At 41.5% G+C, this 22,525-nt stretch overlaps 1 protein-coding gene and 1 pseudogene across 3 annotated transcripts in view; both read right to left on the bottom strand.

Annotated features, from left to right (window-relative positions):
- LOC105710869 (nucleolar protein 56-like) overlaps window positions 1-17,816 on the bottom strand; it is a 98,287-nt pseudogene extending 80,471 nt beyond the window's left edge.
- The window catches only part of CELF2 (CUGBP Elav-like family member 2), an 854,489-nt gene that overhangs the window by 517,034 nt on the left and 314,930 nt on the right, over window positions 1-22,525 (bottom strand). The window contains exons 1-2 of one of the 3 annotated variants that reach the window (XM_064369076.1): window positions 19,689-19,894; window positions 19,251-19,291 (exon numbers count right to left, since the gene is read on the bottom strand). The exons of 1 other annotated variant lie outside the window; for it this stretch is intronic. The gene's annotated coding sequence lies outside the window, so the exon portion shown is untranslated. Of the gene's footprint in view, window positions 1-19,250; window positions 19,292-19,688; window positions 19,895-22,525 lie in introns of those variants that run through there. One more of the 3 variants, XM_064369077.1, reaches the window with a different exon arrangement.

Genomic DNA, 22,525 nt, shown 5'->3' with positions numbered 1-22,525 from the left:
GGCTGGTTGAGGGTGTTCTGGGTCTGCTCATTTACTGAATGGTGATCCACAGAGAGTAGGCCAAAGACAAGAAAGCTAATTTCATGGCTACCCCAAAAAACTTAACTAGAGAATTAAAGCTTAATATAGTTTTATCCTCTGGAGAGAGCTGCTTGATTGCAGACAGAGCTTAAAACCAGGATTCCAAAGCACAACAAACTAGTTTTGTTAGAAGGGCTTTGCCCAAGATATGTTCAATAAATGGAAAACCACATTTGCTGCCTGTCTTCTGTAATGAGGGAAGACAGAGGAGCAGGGCTAGTCTGGGAACCAGACGAACAGGTTTTATTCTCTAACTTGGTTACTAGTTTTTGGGAAACAAAACCCAAGTGCTCAGGAGCACTTCTTCTCAAACACACACTCCCCTCTTTCAATGATATAAATAATGACCCTTTCCTCCTTTCCTGCAGAAATATTAATTGAGCAAATTATGCCTTACGCAGCACTGTTCTTTCCTGCCACCGTCCGCACAAGGCCAGTTGCCCAAAGGTGAAATCTATCTCCTGCTCTATTAGGGGACAGAGAGGCAAAGAGGGACACACTAGTCACATGCTGGGAGGAAGCCTGATTAGAATCTGGGCCAGGCCAGGGGCTCCAGAGGGTTTTACACCCACCAGGAAGAAGTCACAAATGCAATTAAAGTCTCTAAGAGAAATTCTGCCTCAAACTGCCTCCTTCTCCAGTGATCTTCTCAGAGCCCCATTTTTTATAATTCTCACTCTTTTATAAGCCAGACTGATTTTTTTTTTTTTTTTTTTTTTTTTAGATAGAGCCTTGCTCTGTCACCAGGCTGGAGTGCAGTGATGCGATCACTGCTCACTGCAACCTCCGCCTTTTGGATTCAAGCTACTCTCCTGCCTCAGCCTCCCAAGTAGCTGGGATTACACATCTGGTTTTTTTTTTTTTTTTTTTTTTTTTTTCATTTTTAGTAGAGACGGGTTTCACCATGTTGGCCAGGATCTGGGTCTCTTGACCTCATGATCCGCCTGCCTTGGCCTCCCAAAGTGCTGGGATTACAGGAGTGAGCCACTGCGCCTGGCCTAGACTGACACTTTCAATCTAGTAATTGAAAAGCAATTGACTGTGAAGTTGTAATTTATTAAGGAAGAGGGGAGAGAGCCATCCTAACCAGGAACTCAACCCGTACTCAGGTCTCCATGCCCTCAGTGTTCTAGACAGAACTTAGGTGTTTGATTTCAGGGATACCGAAAGCCTCACCAAACATGTAATCTCTGAGTTCTTCTGTTCCCACCTCCCATCCCATGTTGCATAATTGGAGACAGTTCCTAAAATACAAATCCCCTGACACATATGACCTGGATTTAACTTCAAGGTAAGCTGTAACTGATGGATCTCTCTCAAGAGCCTCACTATAGGAGGAAACTGGAGGGCCATGTTACCTCATTTGGCCCAGGGCCAGCTCAGAATCTTAAATCTCTTCAAAAATAGTGTTTTCATTGTCTACTGATGGAGATGCATGGCCTGTCTTGGAGGGGCTCAAGAGGCACGTGTTGGAAGTGGGAAACGTAGGCCTCTCTGGGGTGCTACGGCGCTGCTGTGCTTACCTGAATGCCTGATCATGCATGCATTCAATCTAGCATCCAAGCCATGAGTGAACTTTATTTTTGTTTAAAAATAAATGTGGGTGGCCACATCCAAATGAAGAGGTTGGATTTTGTGGTGATGAAAACAGCAATCGTGGATACAGACCAAGGCACGGAGAGTCAAGTTCTCTTTCTCCTGAAGTCACCTTCTGGCTCTTCTGGGCAATAAATGATCCCAGCTGCCTTTTTTCCCAGAGTCCTACAGTCTCATTAGCCCAGTTTTATTTTAAGGAATCTTCTTTTTCTTTCTCCCTTCTCTTGGTCCCATTTCATTATCTGTACTCCTTCCCCAAAGGGATGAGTGCGTGCTAAGGAAGGATGCAACTCCAGGTCATTGAAATGTATATTTGCTAGACAGTAGAGGTGCTGAGATTTCCTTAAGACAAAGTGTGCGCTGATGTTTTGCCTCAATAGAGCCAAAGTGAAAGAAGATCCTGGGTCTGAAAAAAATCAGCTTTCTTTCTCTCTCAGCTTTTGTGCACTCATTTTCCCAGGAGCTAACACCCAGGACAGCTTAGCTTAACACACAGTACCTGAGGAAGTGTATTCTCTTGCTGCTTCTTGTGGTTCCATCTCCCTCTTGCTGTCCAAGTTACTGTGATCTCAAATATTTCTTTTTTTTTTTTAGATTAAGTCTCACTCTGTCTTCCAGGCCAGAGTGTAGTGGCATGATCTCGGCTCACTGCAAACTCCACCCCCAGGTTTAGGCGATTCTCCTGCCTCAGCCTCCCGAGTAGCTGGAATTACAGGCACCTGCTACCATGCCCGGCTAACTTTTGTATTTTTAATAGAGACAGGGTTTCAACATCTTGGCCAGGCTGGTCTTGAACTCTTGACCTCTTGATCTACCTGCCTCAGTCTCCCAAAGTGCTGGTATTACAGGCATGAGCCACTGCACCTGGCTGGATCTCAAAGGTTCTAAAACTCAATGGAATTAGCAAACCATGGCCTATGGCCCAAATCCAGCCCACCGCCTGTTTTTGTAAAATTGTAAGTTTTCTTGGAATACAGCCATTTGGAATAAACTCTTTAAATAGAGTTTAAAGGAAGTTTTACTTAAATCTTTTAAGTAAAGAGCATATGCTTTAATGGAGAAGGGGAAAAGCCTCCCAGGTTTAGAGAACTCAGTAATGTATGTTATGTTCAGTAATGACAATAATAATGGCAGTCAAGTCTCAGAGCTGGCATTATGTGCCATTTGCAAATAACACCCTCCAGCGAGGGCCACATTTCTCCAGTTCACAAAATCCTTCACTTTACCTACCAGAAAATATGATCAAATGTATAAAACTGCCATTTTCACAGGCCTCTAACAATTCTTTCTGGCTTAGACATTTGTGTCTTTATAAGAATGAAAAACTAGCACAACACAAAACCAAAATGGAGTTCTACAGCATGGTTCACTGAAACACCTGCACCCTGGATTGATTGCAATCTTCAGCCCCGCAGGACCAGTCATATGATCGCTAATGTCAGTCTGTGTCAGCAGAACTCATCCCTGAACAGCTGATTTACATTAGAACTCCAGCTCAGAGACAGCACATCTGAAAACAGATTTGTAGTTTCGTCTATCAGCTCCACAGAAGGATTGGGAATAAAAGAGCCTTGAAAGAAAATGAGGATCAATATAAAGAGAATTGCTTTGGTATGAGAAAAACTGGGCAGTGTAGGAGATGGATTCGTGGTATCACTCAGAGGTGGGATTTGGGATCCGATGGGAAGGTACTTCTCTGTTCTGTGTTACATCAATCATATAATTTTACAGGTGGGCAATCCTGGCTCAATATCTCATCTTAGAAATGAGGAATATGTGGGTTTCCATCCAAACACTCAGATAAATGCAGTGCCTGATGACATAAGGGATACAAGAGGACACAAAGTTGAATCAGTGACCCTACCTATCTTCCAGACACTGAAACCCTATTAATGGAATTACTACACAAATACTACAAAGTAGAAAATATGCATTTGTGGATCTGAGCTTTAGGTTCAATGTTATAAGCATTTAGAAGAAGAAAATCTTACTTCCACTTGAGAGTGGACAGGCAGGGAGGGGGCTTAGTGAGAAGTTCTCAGGTGGAATTAGAAAGCATGAAACCTGGATCCTGAATACAGGACCAGGCACTGCTGAGGACACAGCGCTGAACAGACTATCCCTATCCTCCCAAATAATATGGTATTTGGGGAGCAGAGACTTTTATTTTTACATAGACATGAAGAGATCACCAAGAAACTGATCTCTCAGGTGTCTTCTAACTCTGCTGCTCTAAAGTCGAGAGTGGGGGTGATATGATTTGGCCGTGTCCCTACCCAAATCTCATCTTAAACTCTAGCTCCCATCATTCCCATGTATTGTGGAAGGGACGCAGTGGGAGATAACTGAATCATGGGGTGGTTTCCCCCATACTGTTTTCATGGTAGTGAATAAGGCTCAGGAGATCTGATGGCTTGATAAGGAGATTCCCTTTTGCCTGGCTCTCATTCTCTCTTGCCTGCCACCATGTAAGTCATGACTCTTGCCTTCTGCCATGATTGTGAGGCCTTCCAAGCCAAATGGAACTGTGACTTCATTAAACCTATTTTTCTTTATAAATTACCCAGCCTTGGGTATATCTTGATCAGCAGCATGAAAATGGACTAATATAAGTGGGAAATACAGCAGCTCTGCAGGAGAACAGACAGGATCCTGCAAGCACATTATTCTCTTTATGGTGGATTGGACAGCATGGGATCCTAGGATTCTGGGCATTTCAGCCAAAACACATTATTTGGACAGAGGAGGGGAGATAAGCGGTACATGGTGATTTTCTGTTTCCTAACAACTCTCTCTCTGTGAAGAAAATCCTCGGAGCCCTCTTCTCAACTCAGCCTCCACCTTGAGCTATAAAAACCGCAGACTCAACACAAATGATTTCATTAGTTCCTTATGACACAAAGACATAGTTTCTAACAGCTCAAGGCCACATCCTGAGGGTGACCCCATTCCCCTTAAAGTGCCTGCCTCAGAATGCTCCAGGCTGCCAAAAGAATTGACCCTGTGTTCCGGCCAACACCTGACCACCTGCCTCTGCCCTCCCTTTCTTAGGTCATTTAATACAAAGGGCTTATCATGGTGATCCCTTCCTCCATCCCTTTGAGATGTGCACGTACCCCCTGTAACTCAGGAAGGTCTTTCTCAAGGACCTGAAAGCCGTTTCTTTGCAACGTAACCACCAGGAAGGCCAGGACCGCTGTACCCCCACCTCTGTGGGAGAACTGAGTCCTAACATGTACAGCTGGCAGTGTACACACAGAGCTGCTGAATCACACTGACAAGGACCCACATATGTAATGTTTCACTTCCTGACTCTGTGGAGCTCCTGCTTTCTGGGCCTCCACCCCATTCTACCTTTAAAAAGCCTGGTCATATCTCTAAAGCTGAGCCCTGTTCTTGCTGGAAGTGTATTCCTATTGCAATAATTTATTGCTAATTAAAATCTGACCTGACCACTTAATTGATAAACAAAGAGAACTTGATATTTGACTGTTATCTGGTGCTATGACGCAGATCTGGATCTGCTGCCATGAGAACTTTGAATAGGACAACTCTGCATGCACACAGACTTTGGTGTTCTTTGGGTCTTTGGTGGTGAGTCTGACTCTCCTGATCCAAGGCTCCAAACACATGTCTGTGGGAGCACGGTGGGGAGACATTTTGATTCTGATGGCTCTGCACATCCTCTCTGAAGCTGGAAGAGAGTCCCAGGCTTCTTTCAAAGGAGACCTTCTGGGCTGCAAGTGTTTCTCCTGGATACTTACTCTGAGTGGGGATTCACTCCCTGATGCCTGAGTCAGAAATTATTTTCCCTCCTATTCATCCCATAGGAACTTCTCAGCCATCTGAAAACCCCCTTTTCGAACTCCTGCTGACTGTGAGCTCAGTTGCAATGGCACTAACTCTGCCCACTTCTTCTTGGCATGACTTGACAAAGGATGATCTGGAACTTTAGTGGTTTCTTTGGGAAGCAGGATCTCCCTAAACTGGCTCCTCTAAGACCTCTCCCTTCCGTTACCTCCCTCCTCTTCCTACCAGTTTCAATCTTCCCTTCCACTCCCTTGCACTCTTCGGTAAGAGCCCCTTCAAGCCCCTGACTCCTCCTCTTCTCTCTTCACCTCTGCTAGACCCTTCCCTTCCCATTCCTACCCCTCAATTCCTGACAATCACTGGAACTTGAGGCCAGCTGCCCGCACTGGGGGACTCTTCAGGGACTTAGGGATCACAAAATCAACTACCTGAGGCTGAAAAGAAAATCTAATCGGAAACAGACATTTAGTTACCTCCCCCACAAGATTATCTATCAAGGTAAAAAAAATTACTTAAAGGTCTCCTCCACAAATATTAGTGATAAGTTGTAGCTCTCACATTCAGCAGGTGAATGTTGGCTGCTCCATCTGCCAGAAACACAAATTGGATTAAGAAAAAATAGAGTAAAGATGAGAACCAACTCTTCCATACACAACTGAATTTTGTATTACTGTATTTATGCCTGACTCATGGCTAACATTTAAAAATGAAAGCCATAGGTTTCAATTTATGTCTATCTGTGTGTTTATGTATGTGTGTAAGGAACCCTCCCTCCAGATGGCATTGCCACATTAATTCACAAAATCCTTTAAAAGAGTTCTATTCTAATTGGCTTAGAGAGAAATATGCATTTATATAAATTAGATCTTTCTAAAACTGTCAGAAATATAGAAACCAACTCAAATGTTTATCTTTATGTAATTTGAGTAAATTCTTGGTAAGATTAGTTTAATATTGTTGGTTTAACAAAACAGGTTTATTTTCAGAGTTGTCAACATGAAACATAATGTGAGAATAAATTTTTGTTTATCTTGAGTTTACTAGTCCAATAAACTAATATTTTCTAGCTAGTTACGATTATAAAAATAATTTGATTTGAAGGAAATCAAATCATTATTTTGACAAACTTTAGTTCAACAATAATTGTTTCATAATGTCTGCCTAAGCAGAGTTTCCAAAATCTTTTCAGTTACTTGCAACCTTAGAATTACGCTAAACTAAATAATAGGTATTCATTAAATATGTAATTTCCAAATAAGATAAAGTACTAAAACATTAATTATTAAGTGTAAGCTCAAGTTTATATACTTTTGACTTATTGTCGTATAGTACGGAGTGGCCGAAGATAATTAGGGTCTACTAAGGAAGACAGAAGGGCAATTCTGTCCTAAAGTAAAGTGACTGGCTGTTCCAGAATGAGAAAGATGGAAAGTTTAAGATGAAACCTGAATGGATGTAGAAAGTCACAGAAAGTTTAAGGAAAGGAATATCATGTTGTGATTAGTCAGCTCAGAACACCATAATGAAATACCATAGACTGAGTGGCTTAAACAATGAAAGTGTATTTTCTCACAGTTCTGGAAGCTAGAAGTCTGAAATCTAAGTCCCAGCATGGTTCTGATGAGGGCTTTCTTCCTGGCTTGCACCTTCTTGCTGTGCCTTTACATGGAAGAGACAGAGACAGAGAGAGAGAGAGATACAGAGAGAAGCAGTATGTGCAAGCAGGAGTGAGCTGTGGCGTCTCTTCTTTTTAAGGACACTAATGCCATCATGTTGTCCTCACCTCCACAAACTTATCTAAACCTGACTATCTCCCCACAGCCTCATCTCCAAAGACCACCACATGGGGCTTATGGCCTCCACATGTGAATTTTGGGGAGACACAATTCAGTTCATAGTAAATGTCAAGACTTGCTAAGATTAAATGGATTTATGTATACGATTTTAAAAATGAGCTTCAATAGCAATAGTGTATTGATTCAAAACTAGTTTGAATTGGTTTTCCCTCTCTGAAAATGAGAACATTTCTTGAATTAGTGGTATGCCCTTAATAAAAGACGGAAAAAGGTTTTTCTCTATTTTCTAGTAATCTTCCTAGGAAAGAAAGATTCTGCATCTCATAAAAATAATGTTCTGTATTTCATGTTGCCTTTACCATGTCCCTGATTATTTGAGAGAACCATGTCTTCTCACTTGAAAAAGAACTAGTTTTTTAAAACAATGATCTTACCTCCTACATTTACTTTTAAATTCTTTCATTGTCACACTGGTTAAATACTTAACTAAGGATTGTTTCACAGTGACCCATGATCCTATGTTGTCAAGTAATCAAACTTGTGACATAGTTGACACCTTTGTCTTCCTAAAATCAAATCTTAAATAAAGGCTTCATGATATCAGACTGACTTTGAGATTTCCCAAGGGCCTCTGAAAAATCTCAAAGGGTTCGTTATTTCACCCAGTTAAAAAAAAGAGATGTTAAAATCATTGAATTTACTTGCAAGGTGGAAATTCATGAAAAGCATTATTTAATAAAAAGAAATGTTTAACCTTCCCCAGGTTATATTTGTACAGGTAAATGCAATATTTCAAAAGTTACATGAAGTTCCTAGAAATTTGTCAATGCTGTTGGTACCCAGGATCTAACCCAACGGTGCTTTGCCTGATATTAGATGATAGTGTAATGTCATCAGTCATAATGCCGGTAATTGTTTTAAAATGTTTTATGTCACAGAAACAACCACACTTTCTTGTCAGTTGTGTTATTTTTATTTTTATTTATTTATTTTTATTGCATTTTAGGTTTTGGGGTACATGTGAAGAACATGCAAGATTGTTGCATAGGTACACACGTGGCAGTGTGATTTGCTGCCTTCCTCCCCTTCACCTATAAGTTGTGTTATTTTTATAATGAATGCTCATCAGATCTTTAATCATGGCCATCTTAAGTATTTTGTCATTCAGAAATAGCGACTGTTTACTTTGCTAATGAAAACAGCTCAAGCCAAAGAACTTTGTCTTTAACAAAAAGGAACTGACTCATGTCTGTAATCCCAGCACTTTGGGAGGTTGAGGCGGGTAGATCACCTGAGGTCGGGAGTTTGAGACCAGCCTGATCAACGTGGAGAAACCCTGTCTCTACTAAAAATACAAAATCAGCTGAGTGTAGTGATGCATGCCTGTAATCCCAGCAATTTGGGAGGCCGAGGCAGAAGAATCGCTTCAACCTGGGAAGCGGAGGTTGCGATGAGCCGAGATGCCCTCATTGAAGTCCAGCCTGGGCAACAAGAGCAAAACTCTGTCTCAAAAAAAAGAAGAACGGTCTCAGAGACCTATGACAGGTACTCTGGGTGCAAGTTTCTGATGTCATTGCTAACATAACTTTGATACCATCCTAATGAACTGAGTCAGGGTTTCCATAATTCTAGTAGAGGAGCTGACAGCTTCAAAAAACTGCTAGTCCAAGATCAAGCAGAACAAAATTATTTAATATATTGGACTCCGTAAAGTGATAAGGAATGATGATTATTTTTTATGACTTTTGTTTGGAATATTGCTGGTTCTTTAATGTTCTATTTTCTAGAAAGAATGAAATCCTTTCCCTTTCCTCTTAAGCTATCTATCTTCCACAAAAATTTACTAAACTAAGCTTTTCTAAACAAAATAGATACATTTATCTTTTCCTCCTTATCTCATCTCTCCAGAATCCAGAATCTGTTCTTGAGTATTCTTATTTGCATGACAATAGTTATTTGCACAGGTGCAAAAAAAAATCTGTCTCCCTTGTAATAGAATATAATTGGAAACATTGATTATATGTTGAAGGCTTTGAATGGAATGCCCTGTTTGAAAATGACACATAAAATCAGATATGACCAGACATATTTAAGGATCCAAGGTTGACTTTATGGAGTGAACGTGTACAAATCCCTCCTGGAATAACTAGGCTGATACCAGGCTTACAGGATTTCCAGAAGTATAGGTGAGTAAGAACGGTTATGTCCTGGCAAGCCTAAAAACGTTAAAATATTTTGGGGACCTAAAAAGAAAAGGAATTTACCCAAACCTGCAGGTAGTGAAGTCTGATGGCAAATTCTTGGCTTGGCTTGCTAGGAATGAAGAGGCTTTTAAAAGTCCAATAGGAGATTCTTTATTTTCTAGCAAAGCAAACTTAAAAAGGTCTGTAGGGGGAAATAGGGGAGGGACAGTGGGAGTTGGGGGGTTGGGGAGAGATAGCATGGGGAGAAACGCCAGATATAGGTGATGGGGAGGAAGGCAGCACATCACACTGCCATGTATGTACGTATGCAACGATCTTGCATGTTCTTCACATGTACTCCAAAACCTAAAATGCAATAAAAAAAAATTGAAAAAAAAAAAAAGGTCTATGTGCTTAATTATTATTTCTGCTGCACTTAAATCATCTGGCCAAGTTTAATGAGACAAGAAACATTTTCTAAACAAGAATAGGCTTAGTTTATCTTTGATCAAAAAGGCAGGTAACTGTGAACAGATGTTACGCTTCAATGGAAAACTGTAACACATCCTCATGGGTTATTAGATTCTAGTCCTGTTCCTTGTTTTGGGGGTTTATGTTATTTACCTATAAAATGGACTGGATCTTTCCATTTTACACATATGGTCACCCCTTACTAAATCCTCTTCTAGTTTTCTTCAGTGGGTGACTACAACTCTTCAAGTGAATATTTTCATTTTCTCTCCCTTCCTCCTTACTTGGCATCACTAAGAACTAAAACCTGATGGCCTAGATCCCTATTGAGACTCAGCATTGTTTTGTAGCTGCTGTTTGGTCCCATGACCGGATACGGTCCTGAGCATTGAAGCCAGACAAGTGGATGTACACTTTCAGAAAGTCATTACCTCAACAAATCATGTAGGAGCAACCCTTATACCCAGAGCTGCTGCTACCAAGGCCACTCAGAAAGTCCACTGGAGGCCGAGCACGGTGGCTCATGCATATAATCTCAGCACTTTGGAAGGCCGAGGCTGGCAGACCACGAGGTCAGGAGATCAAGACCATCCTGGCCAACATGGTGAAACCCCATCTCTATTAAAAATAGAAAAATTAGCTAGGTGTGGTGGTGCACACCTGTAATCCCAGCTACTCGGGAGGCTGAGGCAGGAGAATTGCTTGAATCAGGGAGGCTTGCAGTGAGCCGAAAGCCTGGCAACAGAGCAAGAATCCGTCTCAAAAAAAAAAAAAAAAAAAAAAAGAAAGCCCACTGGAACCCTTGTGTCTTCCATGCTCTGCTCCAGGAAATATCCACATCATCATGACAAAAATCCAAACTATAAATCAGGAAATCTCTTGAATTGCCATTGCCCTTCTCACTTTGCCACCTACAGATTCTTGGAGCTCAGTGTCCAGAGATCTTCTCAACTGACTGTCCTCTGGCCTCAGACAACGAGTTTACAGTCTGCTGTTTCCATAGAAAGGCCCCTCATTAAATGCCTGATTGCTCCCCAATCCAGCAAATGTCCTCTACTTCCAAGTCTCAACAGATGTTTTAGCTAGTCCTTAATGAACACAATGCAATCAAATGGAAAATGGATTTAGATTGTTTAAAGGAATGTACACTGCCTCTTTTTTCCTTGAGCAAGAAGAGGACTGATAAAGACTCTTCAACCAAAGTCCAGCCAGGTTCCTCTGAGCTCTTCTCAACTAGGCCTCCACCTTGAGCTATAAAACTGACACATTCAACACAAATGATTTCATCCATCTGTCTCTGCCCTCATTAAAAAACTTGAACAAACACTGACATAGTTTCTAACAGCTCAAGGCCACATCCCTAGGGTGACCCCATTCCATTCCCCTTAAAGTGCCTGCCTGGGAAAGCTCCAGGCTGCCAAAAGAATTGACCATGCATTCCAGCCAACACCTCTTCCTGCTGTTCTGCAAAAGTTTCGGAAGTACTGAGTAGTAACTGAGTCATGATTCTTCAGATATTCCTACGGGAAAAGGAAAAATTACGTGGTCCAAAGTTTTCCTGAGGTGTAGTATAGACAACATACTTTGTCTATAAGAAAAGTAGAAAGTAGATCAGAGAAGTATGTGACGTCACTGTCTAACTGCTCTAGCTCAGGGTTAGCAATACTCAGGTCCACACTGGAGCTAGCTCCACAGCTGTACGTTTGTGCCTGGGTAAGCGACTGGAACTTTATAAGCATCACTTTCTTCTAAATAAGAGTGAAAGAGCCACTACCTACTTCACAGAGCTATTACAAAGATAAAATGAGACATTATACGAAAAGCACTTAGCATAATGCATGATACGTAGGAAGCACTAATAATTCTTCTATATTATCATCTAAGAATATAAATTCCTGATCTTCAGATGGCCAGCCTGCCCACAAAGAATACTAGCAGAGCATCCACACAACCTTTCCCCGCTCTATACATCTTTAAGATGTCATGTGACATGAACCAAAGGGTATGTACACATGACATTCCTCCAAACTTACACAGCACGCTCTCTTTCGTGAATTTGGGATGCATCTTAGGAGGCTTCCCAGGCATGTGAAAGAGAAATGTATGCTAAATGAGCTAGAGACAGCAATGAAAAAGAAAGAATCAAGGCCAAGCAGTGACTTACAATATTTCAGGGTCTGGTCTATATTTCCCACCAACATATGCTGTTTTCATTAATGGGAGGTTCTCACACATGCCATAAGGGAGCAGGTAAAAGTGTAATTTGTGATAGCTTTAAGGCTCATTCAAACATTTAACGGATGTGGTAAACCGTATATTTTCTTCAGACATTCATCATCTTTGTAAGATCAAGTGCTCATAACCTAAAACATCTTTGACCTTTGAAATATCACCAAGGCTCCCTGGCAGTTTTTTCCTAATAACAAGACTAGTTTTTGATATTTGCCTTGTTATATGAGATTTGAAAGCATCCCTCCAACTATTTGTCAAAGCTACTTCTATTTTCCTGCTGGTCAGATCATTAGTCTAGATCATGGACACAAGTTAGACTATGGGCCCTGGGCCATATCCAGCCCACTGTTTAAATAAAGTCTCTTTAAATAAAGTTTTATTAGGTCACAGCCAAGCTACTTACATACCATCTATGGCTGCTCTCAGGCTAACATAGCAAAGTTGTATAGTTGTGATGGGAAACTGTATGGCCAGCAAAACCTGAAAAATTCATCATCTGGCCCCTGATGAAGAAAATTGTCAACACTGGTTCCAGATCATTCTCTTGTCTAGATAGAATAAATTCTACCTGAATACTACATATAGATCAGATTCTCAGAGAGGATTTTAGAATTTTCTACATAACCATATCAGATACTAATTGGCACAGAAATAAGCAATTGAAGATAGAATTACTCAACTAGGTGTTAGGAGTCATTAATCCATCAGTTCATTCATTCATTCCACATAATACCACAGTAACAGAGTGGTAAATACTAGGGGTGGGATGTGAATGAAAAACACAAAGCCTCTGGCCCCATGGAGTGAGTGTAAAGTAGGATGAGAGAAACAGTGAGTCCTTCACTCGTTCATTCACTCATCTGTTCATTTATTTACTCATTGTCATGTGCCAGGAAATCTTTTAGATACTAGGTATATACCAGTTAAATACACAAACTATGCAATCTAACAGGGGAGAGAGAGAGTCAGTAAACAAATGCATATGCAAACAGAAGATATTGGCAATGCTGTGATGAGAATATTAGCTGAACCATATGAAGTGGACATTTTTAGAAGTCAAACATAGCTCAATACTGGCTGTTGCCTATGATTCAGCCTATCAGGGAGATATGCTTGAGACGACTTTTTGCTTTAAACTGAGAGGTCAGGGAAGGCCTCACAGAGGAGATGACATGGGAGCTAAGGCTTGAATGAGGAGCAGCCTCTGCCCTGCCAATAGCTATGGAAAGATTGCCAGGCAGGGAGAGGGAGTAGCTAATGAAAATCATGCCAAAATAGCCTGGCTACATAACTGAAAAAGAGAAAGACCAGCAGGGCTGGAGCAAAGTGAGCTGTGGGCAGAGAGGGAGGAGATTCAGGCGGAGAAGCTGATAAGGGTCAGGACGGATGGGGCCTTGCAGGTTAACATAAGGATACTGGCCTTGACTCTAAGAATAAAGGGGAAGTTCTAGCAGGAAAGTAACAGGATCTGATTTATGACGTGTGTAATGCTTTCATTCCTCTATGTGCAAAATAGTTTAAGAGAGCAAGAGTGAAGGGAAACTAGTTAGGAGGTAGCGTTCTTAGCAAAACTAGATGTTATCAGTGGAAGGTGGAGAAAAGTGGAGAGAGTCCCTAGGTGCTTAGAAGTCAAACTCAGGAGGAGCTGGCGAAAGTTTTGATGTAAATTAAGAGGGAAAATGAGGGATTCGGGAGACTGCCTGGCTTTCCAGTTTGAGTATCTGGCTGCGTCACTGTGATTCATAAACCTACTAGAGCTGGAAACCTATGAATTCCTGGGGGGACATTATTAGATAGAGTTTATAACCTGTTGAACTTTTGACATCTTTAAGGCATGCAACTGGGCTGAGCTGTCTGAAAGCTGAAGGAGAAAGGGGAACAGAAGTGGGGGTGGGGAGGAACGTTCCTTAGGAGAAAGCATGGAATTGGAAGAGGAGCTGGCAACAGCTTGCACTGCTAATGAGTTCTGTGACTGCATCTAGCCACTTTATCGATTCCCTCATCTTTAAAGGGGAGAGTTAAACTTGATTTGGGGTTTTTAAGCCTTCCCCAGAGGTGACTTAGGGCGTATGCACAAAAGGAGACACCAGGTATTCTGGGTTCCATCCCCTGCTTAATCCTTCTGTCCACTTTTTTCCTCTCAAGTCATATATATGAACATCACGTCTTGCATTCATCATATTTTGAGGTTTATTTTATTTTTTTTAGTCATGGTCTAACACAGTGTCAACTTTTTTCTTCTGTGTACCAAGAATGCTGTATTTTATTTAACCTTTGATTTTTTTTCCTTGAATGCAGCTGAAGTGTTTGTGCTTTCCCAGGGGTCAAATGGGAGAATGTTGAAAATTGTTGGCATGTCTTTTGGTGAAAATTAGGTTTATCTCCCTTGAGGTAGACAGTCATTAAAACACAGGCAGGAGCACGACTACTGCCCGTGGTTTCCCCATGTAACAAAATGGAACAAAGATGGAGCGATTTCAGATAGACAGTTCTTGAGAAAGGCTTATAACCTAAAACTGTGCCCTGTGAACGGGTATCTCCTAAAACACTACGTTGTGGTGTATGCAGGTTTTAAAATTGTGCCTTGTGACCCCTTTTTAGGAGTGACAGGTTTGGCAGAACTCTAGGCTGAGCTCCTGGACCAAACACATGAAGATATTCCAGTTATGCGGGTTTAAAGGCCTTTTTGCCTTGTAATATGCTTTATATACCAAATGTTCTACTATTTACTAATCAGATGAAGACAGTAACTCCTCTTCCTCTTTACCGGAATGGGGCCTCTCGCTCCATTCTCTGGAATTCTAAAGCATTGTATTGACATAACCCAGATCACAGACAACCCTGCTGTGTGGTGTTAGAGTACACACCTCATTTTCCTGCTAGATTACCCATTTATCGGGCTGTGTTATATCTTTGCTTCTTCCACATAGTATAGGCAGAGACTCATTGGTGGCGAGTAAATAGTTCAAGGAATCAAAATTAGCCAAAAGGATGCCTCACTGTAAACAATTAAAGAATTCAAAATGCAATTTATAAACTCTATCCCTTTATGGTTCCCGACCTCTGAAAATGATCACACACAGTTAAAAAGCCAGTGGGATCATGCTTGCCAAGAAGAGGCGTGGACAGAATTAACTTGGTGTAGCCAAAGTAGTCAATGTAGAAATGTTTATCTTTCTCAGGTCTCGCCAGTCCAAGTTTCTGAAACTTCACTTACTCTAGCAAAACTAAGCTTCGCTTAAATTTGGGGCACGTTTAGGGGAAAGACAACATTCTCACTGATTTTTTAAAAATGAGTTAAGACTTGAGATCATTATCTACAAAGGACTTTGGGGGGGCTACATGCTTCAAAATCTATAACCACAGTCATACACATTCTTAGGGCTAGAGCCTGCCTTATCCACTGGTGTAATAATATTAAGTGAATCACCTGAGAAAAATTGTTTGAAAGTACTTATAAGAAGTGTTTCAGTTTTAGAGATAGCTTAGTAATACAGTTAGAAAAGAAGGAGAACCACATTTATTCTAATAGCTGTACCCTAAGAACATTTACAGACGTACTTTACCATTTTTCAATAATTAAAAATAAAGTTTAAACATGAAAACAAACAAAAAAAAATCACTGAAAGACTCATGAAAATGTACTTTTCATCAAGAAATCCTGGTAATTATTTAATACAAGTAAAAAGCTAGGTACACAAAGATATTCATTATGTTGTTGTTAGTACAAATTAAGGAGTGGAAAAAACCTAAATTTTCAACACAGAGGGTGGATCACCTGAGGTCAGAAGTTCAAGACCAGCCTGGGCAACATAGTGAAACTCTGTCTCTACTAAAAATACAAAAAATTAGCTGGATGTGGTGGTGGGTGCCTGTAATTCCAGCAACTCAGGAGGCTGAGGCAGGGGAATTGTTTGAACCTGGGAGGCAGAGGTTGCAGTGAGCTGAGATTATGCCCCTGCATTCCAGCCTGGGCAACAAGAGCAAAACTCCACCTCAAAAAAAAAAAAAGAAAAGGAAAGAAAAAAGAAAACAATGTACATTAATATTATGGTAGTTTAGTGACTAAAATGGTGGTTATGAAAGTTAGGCAGAAACATGAAAACATGTTTGATATGTTAGCTGGAAACAGCAGATCACAAAATAGCACATATTACCTGATGTGCAAAAACCATACATGGAAAGTTCTAGAAAATGACAGGCAATACTTTTTAAAAAAAGAATAATTAAGGTGGATATTGGCAATTTTAAAATTTCCTCTTTTCTATAATCTTGTTTTTAAAAATAACAAAATCAAACAAACATGAAGGCAGAATGCATCAACAGGAAATAAAAACTTAGCAAATTAATACAACATGAATTTCAAGAACAAGTAGTCCCAGTAACATACACATGCTTCTACTCATTTGTATTTGTTATTTGGGTTCTGGTCTAGCTCCTAGGAAGCCATATTTTGGGGTAGATATTTAGAAGACATGACACTGTGCAGAACCACTTTTAACAAAAATCCCTCAATTGAACATTTTCATATTTCAAAAATTGCCAAAAATGCTTTTGCTAGGGAATACCATTTCGAGTCAGTGAAGCCCATGAATTAATTACACCAAGGGAGTCAGCTTAGAGAGGATGCATGAACTTTGCCCTTTTTGGCTTCTTGTGTTCTAATTTTTCTGGGCCTCTGAGAGATGAGGAGGTCAGAGTTCACTTTTTCAGGAGCATTCAGAGAAAGATTTCATGTCATACATTCTGCCCATTCAGTTTCTCCATCAGCTGAGTGTTTCTGTGACCAGCTTCACCACATTAGACCTGGGGGTGGGGATGGGGGTAGGGGAAAGGTGAGAGGAAGAAGCCAAGTTTCCTTGACGCTTCAAGGACCCTAATAAGGTTTTCTAGAAAAGTTTGCTTTTCTTTCTTTTTTTTTTTTTTTTCAATTTTTTGAGATGGAGTCTCACTCTGTCACCCAGGCTGGAGTGCAGTGGTGTGATCTCTGCTCACTGTAACCTCTGCCTCCCAGGTTCAAGTGATGCTCCTGCCTTGGCCTCCTGAGTAGCTAGGACTATAGGCACCCACCACCACACCAGGCTAAGTTCTGTATTTTTAGTAGAGATGGGATTTCATCATGTTGGCCAGGCTGGTCTTGATCTCCTGACCTCAAAGTGATCCATTCACCTTGGCCTCCCAAAGTGCTGGGATTACAGGTGTGAGCCACCATAGCTGGCCAAAATTTTGCTTTTCTATCTGATGTCCTAGAAAGTTGACTGCATTCCCTCTTACACCTTTAATGACCCCCCAGCCCAAAAATTCAATATGAGGACTCCTTCCAGTGAGTCAACAGGTGTCATGTAAATAACACCGTCCTCCCTCACTGCCAAGGCATCCCCACCTCCCTCCTGGAGTGAAACTGGAGGACCTCACCTTACAGGCCACTACTTACTCGTTTGTCTCCAAACAGTCTTCCCACCAGCAGACCTGCTTATCCCTGAACCCCACAAGGTGCATTTCAAGCAACCCCAAGCGCTCCTGCACAGTGGTGGGTGGGGGCAGGGCCTTGGCCATGAGCTCAAACCAGGATGCAAGAGAAAGCAAAGCAGGCCTACCTTAAAACTTTCCAGTCTTTCAGGGGATCCAAGTCAGAGACCAAGGAAACCATTGTCTAGGAGCCGGCTGAGGGCGAGTCCGGAGAGGAGGAGGCGGGGATGGGGTGCTGGGGAACAGACGGAGGATTCTGGACCCAGGCCGGCCCGGCGCCCCAGGCTCCCTCCTTCCCGGGCTGACACGCACTTGTCCTGACTTCTCTCCACCCCGCAAATCAATCCTGCGCTCTCCTCCTTCCCACACCCGGCTCCCAGCTCCACACCCCAGCCCCACACCACCTTTTAAAGCCCCGGTAATCTGCTCCAACTGATCAAATTTGACCTTTTTGTAGCCCACTTTATTCCAAGCACAGCTCTCACTTAAATCTCTCTTTATTAACACCGTCCTCCTCGGCTTTCTTTGGGAACAAACATAGCTCAAGCCTGAAGCCTCCGGACTTTACCAGCAATCATTCACAGATTACTGCAAGCTGCAGCCTTCCCCTCCTTTGGGGTAGTTCTCCTGCCTGGGAGATTTTGCTTTCATACGCCTGGCAGGAGACTGGTTAGGTTTCTTTCCCCTTTTTTTTCGTAGCTCAGGCTCTGGGATTCTGACACTGGGCTCAGAGCTTCCCTCAGAGGCTGTAACTACATTACTGTTAGGATTTGTTTTTTAAAAATAATTTGGAACGGGGCTGCTAACAAGCTAGACTTTACTGTGTGTTTTCTGGCAGAGATTTTTTGCTACACTGCTCCCCCACCCTTTGCTGGCTTTCTTGTGTTTTTAAATAACATGAAGGAAGAAATGCAGGATCTTTTTAAACATGAAGAGAAAAGGGTATGGGCTCCCCCAACCCTGCCCACCACCTTGTGTATCTTTTGCCATTTATTTAAAACCAAACATCCTTCCAATAATCATTTGAAATAGAGTGTAACAGATGTTTGAAAATATCTGGGCAGTTTTGTTTTCCTGCAGTGTCTGTTCATACTTCGTCTCCTTACCCCTCTGCCCCGTATGGGTTCTTTGGGACTGTACTGATTTCTTATTTTCATAAGCACTGCCTCTTAAGCGTAGGTTTCTATGCTTGGAGGGTCCTGGTTTGAAGTAAGACCTCTGCAGCTGAAGCTCTTCCTCCTGTTGCTACAGGATCCTGGAAGTAGCCGACCTTGAAATCATCTGGTCTAGGGGTTTCCAGACCATGACCGCCCAGGCCGTCGAGATTTCTGCTGTAGCTGCCGGCCACTCTAGTTTTATTTGACAGTCTTTCTTTATATCAAGTTTCTCTTTTTCTGACACTTATTTTTAAAAGGGGTTTTTAAAGTCATTACCATAAATGGAAAATCAGGCTTCACTGGTCTTTGGTAGAAGGCAACTGAAGAGAACAACTAAAATAAAACAATTATTATTATGCCCAGACACTGAGACCAGCTAAAGGCTCTGATTTAGGTCTTTTTTTCTCTTTGTTGCAAAGACAGTTTATGGAATGTTAAGAGTGTTAAGAACATACCTGCACCAGCCAGCGACTTCTCTCAGAAGGAAGAGGAAAGACTGCAAGAAAACACGTTGTGACTCAGTGCTTTGTAATGCCCTTATTACTTGAAAGCATCAGCCCGGAGGAAGGGTCCCAGCTTCTTCCCTTCAAGCAGAGCCCTCTAAGAAAGAGAATCTCTGTTCTTTCCTGAGGGGAAGATGTTGCCACAGCGTGTGGAAGCAGGCTGTCTTACTGTCAGAAAGCTTTTGCCATTCCAAATGCCTATCCCAGCATTTTAAATCCTCTTCTTACCACCCTGTCCTCCATGGACCCGTGGATCTTAAAATATGCAGCTAACCCTCTGTTTAGATTTGTTTTCTCTTTAGCAGTCATGGATACTTTCCTTCATGGCTGTGAATGACTCTCCTCGGGGTGCAACTGTCTTCAGACTAAAATGAAAAGAGAATTTCATACCTTGTACAAAAATCATTGCCTTTCTGGGACTTCAAGCTTCTTCCTGGGCTGTCTGTGTTGTCCACCGTGAATCTTGGACCACAGCGTAATCATGTGTAAACATTTACATAACACTTTTAATCCCCAAGTACTTCACCAAACGTGGGTGATAATAATAGCTTTTATATGGAGTGTACCGCTAAAGAGTTCCGGGTGCTTTGATAGTTAATAAAATGTTTTTCGCTTTAGAAAGTTAGCAAGAGAGTAACAAAAGATGATAATGAAATAGTTTCTGCAACTATAATGACATCATTCTCATCCTCAGCCCACAGCACCATGGAGATCCAGGTCTGGGGAAGGGCGGGAAATGAGTTCTTAACGCTTAGAGTTCAGGGTTAATGGAGGAAAGGGGGTGGGATTTGGCTTTTGGCCAAAGGACGAAAGGACAAACCCATGTTGTAAATTATGAAATACTGTTTTAAAGCAGTTGTCTTTTCAAAAACTTTTTAAAGGTAGTCAGTAGAATGTTTCCTCCAAATAAAAGCTTGTACTAAACCCAAGTACAGAAACATATTCAGTCGTGGTTAACGTTTATTCCTAGGTACTAGGAATGGTTCTAATTTCATTAGGTGTGTGGATTCATTCACTCCTCATAACCAACTTGTTTATGAGGTAAGTTATAAGTTGTACTCCCAGTTTGTTAATGTAAATGAAGACATTTAGGTGTGGAGAAATTAAACAACTGTCCTGAACTCTCAGGGCACTGAACTTAGAAGGGATGCCTGTGGACTTGGTTGCACTTCTGCTGACTGCTTGGGCGTGGGATTGGGGTTAGGACCAGGATAGGGATGGGTAACAGGAATCACATGAGTCTCACAGGTTCACTCCTAAGACCCTACAGAGAAACCCTAGAGTTTAGGAGGATAACGTTTGAAACCCACTTCCCAAAAATATTTAGAGATGAAGGAGAGAAATTATCTTTTAAAGGATGCATTGAGTCTAAGAAGGTCAGAATATTTTGCCTTTCTTTTTCTTAATTTCAAGGTCCAAGTGTATGTGTATGTGTGTGTGTGTGTGTGTGTGTGTGTGTGTGTTTTTACATATACTGGAGATTAACTCCATGCTGCTACATACTGCAAATTTCCTTTTTCCTTTCCTATTTCATTACTGATTTCAATGGATCACACACCGAATGTATCTATTTCCTACTAAGAAATAGGCCATCAAGATGATTAATTCATCTTCAACAATGAGGGTGCTTCCTCAAAACAAAAACAGACAGAAATGTTGCCTTGTTCAAAACTGGGCCAACTGTTTATCTGTAACACAGAAAGGCAACAGTAAATTTTCTATTAACAAAAATGAAAGTTAGGCTCAGCCTTAATAAACTTGGGCCCCAAATTATGATTTTCCTCCATGTCACTCTATAAATTGTAAGATTTCATTCTCTTTGTCTTCTTTTGCACAATTTTGATAAATTTACCCCTTTACATCAAGTTTTTTTTGGTGTTCAGAGTGGTTCTTAAAGAGTCACCTCTCCTGAGAGTTTCTCATCTGCTAAAAAAAAATTGAATCCATGTAATGCAACATTCATGATTGTCCTAATAGCACCAGCAACAAGACTCGCCACTTTCCTTTTCACAGAGCTAACATTTCTGCGATCTCCCTCCCCCTTTCTTTGGTTTCTTCGGTAGAGAAGCCAAAACCACAACCCAATTCCAAACAAAAAGGAAGCCCACTGTTTGTACCTCCTCCATCCAAACAAATCCAACCCTCTGAGCCTGTGGTTTCCACATGTACTGGGGTTACAGTCATGAGGGAAGTGTAGGGAAATGTGGAGAATCAGTCAGGAGACAACACAGGAGCTGAGGAATCTGCATTTCTACCAGGCCTTGGCAGAGAGCACCCAGGGAAATGTGGATATAGAAGGTCAGTAGAAGATCTATCCTGGTTATACAGCATCTCAGGTGGCCTTTCATGTGGTTGTGGGTGATATCATTAGCACCAAAGGTGAAAAACCTTGGAAGCTCATCCTATTTTAGCAGAAGAGTAGGATGTGTCTTGTGGCACCAGTGAGCCAAACAAGTAAAAAGGCATTCACGGCCGGGCGCGGTGGCTCATGCCTGTAATCCCAGCACTTTGGGAGGCCGAGGCAGGTGGATCACGAGGTCAAGAGATCGAAACTATCCTGACCAACATGGTGAAACCCCATCTCTACTAAAAAAAAATACAAAAATTAGCTGGGCGTGGTGGCACATGCCTGTAGTCCCAGCTACTCGGGAGGCTGAGGCAGGAGAACTGCTTGAACCCAGGAGGCGGAGATTGCAGTGAGCCGAGATCTCGCCACTGCACTCCAGCCTGGTGCCTGGTGACAGAGTGAGACTGTCTCAAAAAAAAAAGGCATTCACCATCAACTGTAAGTAAAACCAACCATTTAATAAGGCTCCACAAAGACAGGTGTGATGTCTTAGTAAGTTGCTGCCCCACAAAATATCTAACGTCCTGACAGGACTTGAAAATCAAATTGGGCTAGGGAAGAAATACATTTTCTTTTCATTTTTTCACTCTTCTTTGTGTGTCTTCATTTCTTATATACTACAGTTTTCTTCCTAAGGAATCTGATTATCCTAAACATTTACTGTTGTTGTTTTGGAGAGGTTTGCTTTAAAATTATTCATTCCTGATTCTGTTACTTCCTGGTTAAAAGTCTTTCCCTTTCTGGTTATCCTAGCTTTTTCTTCTCTTCTTATCTGCCTGCTTTTGCCTTCCTCTCAAGCCTTCTTCTCAAGTGGGTAAGATCTCTCTCTCCTCTCAAGAAAGTGAAATGACTAATTGGAAATGCATTCTACGGCTGCAAA

Source organism: Aotus nancymaae, unplaced genomic scaffold, assembly GCF_030222135.1.
Source record: "Aotus nancymaae isolate 86718 unplaced genomic scaffold, 86718_ANA_hifiasm-v0.15.2.pri h1tg000083l, whole genome shotgun sequence".
NCBI lineage: Eukaryota > Metazoa > Chordata > Mammalia > Primates > Aotidae > Aotus > Aotus nancymaae.
This window is presented reverse-complemented; position numbering and strand designations above follow the sequence as displayed.